Source organism: Acipenser ruthenus, chromosome 1 (assembly GCF_902713425.1).
Source record: "Acipenser ruthenus chromosome 1, fAciRut3.2 maternal haplotype, whole genome shotgun sequence".
NCBI lineage: Eukaryota > Metazoa > Chordata > Actinopteri > Acipenseriformes > Acipenseridae > Acipenser > Acipenser ruthenus.
The window spans coordinates 74,025,804-74,028,046 of NC_081189.1; positions in this window are offsets into that span (position 1 = coordinate 74,025,804).

Consider the following 2,243-nt stretch of genomic DNA (forward strand, 5'->3'; position numbering starts at 1 on the left):
TACTCACATCCCCTGATTTCTTTCCGGTGCTTTTCCTATATACACTTGCATATTCCATCCATAGCTGGATTTGGCATTGCAGGTTGCTCATATTTTTATGCTATACTTAGCAGGCTTGTTAGGCATACAGTATACTGCCCAAAGGGATAGCATCTTTTGAAAAGGGCAAGACGTTCATCCACTGTAACATTTGGTCCTGGGCTGTAAAGCAAAGGCACATTTCTACCCATTTATCCAACTCTTGCCTAATAGCAGTTAATTGGTCTCTTTCATGATGGTTGGCTCTGATGTTATGATTATTAACCAAATCACTCTAGTGACATTGTGGCTGGAAATATAGCCGTACTAGTGTCTGTATTCCCAATGTATGCATGCAGATCAACATGATCAGGTTCCTTCCACTTTGCACCAAGTACAGGCCTGCCTTTCAAGTTGGTCATTTCCAATATTATATTTTACAATTTCTGGTGGTATGAAAAGATCAGATGGTGACGCTAAATGATGAACACGAGTAACAGCATATCTGGTAGGTTCAGGAACAATTTTGACAACTTGTAATTTGAAAGCCTATCTTGATTCATATGTGGAAATTCTGCCCATGCTATAAAAGTGAAAGCATTAAAAAAATGCCATGTTCAAATTTATTTTACACTTCTATGTTATCATTTTTATAAAATTATTTTATTGATTTGATTAGTGCATGCTTTGTGTTGTCTGACACTTTGATAATTGATTTGTATCACGTTATGTTGGCTTCTCCACTCGCTTCCCTGTGTTTGCCCTGTTGAGCACCTAGTAATTGAATTATTGATCAATTTACACACCTGAATATAAATAGCACATGTTTTTACAAACGGGATGGCCATCCTGGGGTTTGTATGTCTGAGCAGGAGTGGGAACGCAGTGTTTGGAGCCTGGAACGATGAGTGAGAGAGACTGAAACGGACCAGTAAATGGCGTATCCCGACAATAAGTGTTGGGCTGATTGAATGCCAATGTTGAATAATGAGCGCAAACGGCTCAAGTGGTTTTAGCCTGTTTGGTAGTTGATTGGAGTTTAAGAAGTGCACAGAATAGGCTATATTGCAATGCTGGTTTCTCTCTCGCTGTCTCTGTGTGTTCCCTCCCCTGCACGGACATATGTGTGTGTGTGTGTGTGTGGTGTGGGTGTTTGTACTTTTGTACTGTGGTATTGTTATTTTATTATGACAGTTTTACCATGTTTTTGAATGTGTATCTCCACTTTATTGCTGGATAGCAGCATTGTTACATGACCTCATTAATGTGAACCTTGTTTAAATGCTTGAAATCTTGCTATCTGTTAATAGGTGAATGGAATTATTGTTTTATTATATCAGTACCATTTTAAACCATGTTTGCTATTGGAAGTTTACAATAAACAAACGTCTACTAAAATGTATCTGTGTGATTTTATTGGCGGCCTTGTTCCTAGATTTTTAGATCTGTTATCTGAATAAAAAGAACCTAAAGGATCTTCTGTAATTTGTTCTGTGCCTTATCGCACAGAACTGGCATAGTCGCTCTACATCTTGTGATATTTTGGAATTAAAGGCACGTGTGTGCTGCGTGTGGTGCGTCTGTATGCTCCTGTGACCAGGGAGGCATTACACCTACAAAGTTACAAAGATAAACACCTTGGGTCATTTTGACGCAAGACATCATGTCTGTATTTTAAAAAAAAAATAAAGGTCTCAAAGTTCTTATTTTCTGTTCATAAGTTTGTGACCCCAACCTAGGAAATGTCATAAAATATTATGGGGGAAAAAAAGAGTAACATTTAAGGTCAATGGAAACCAGTCGGGTCAAATAGACCCGAAACACAATAGAAGGATTACCAGCATTGTGACAGAGCAAGAGCTCTGCCTGTAAATAGTGTAGTGTTTTATGGTGCTTTGGTGGTTGTTGGCAGGGATGGGGTTAATGCCTGTCCCTGCCAAAAACATGTGCGAATGTGGCTGTTCCTTAATGGAATGATTAAGTGCTAACTGGGAGCAGCCACATCACATAAAGGGAGAGCCAAGGGCTCCATTGAGGAGAGGAGGTTGGTGAGTGTGCACTGTGTTTCTGCACTTTTTTTGTTTTTGTAAAGTAGTGAAGGCGAATGCCCAGCCTATGTTTTTTGTGTTTTATTTAAACCTTTATTTTGGCCCTTGTGCCCTATTTGTTTGTATTTGGTGTTATTTTGTTTTAAATGTATGCTTAGACGCTCAAACTGCAGCTTC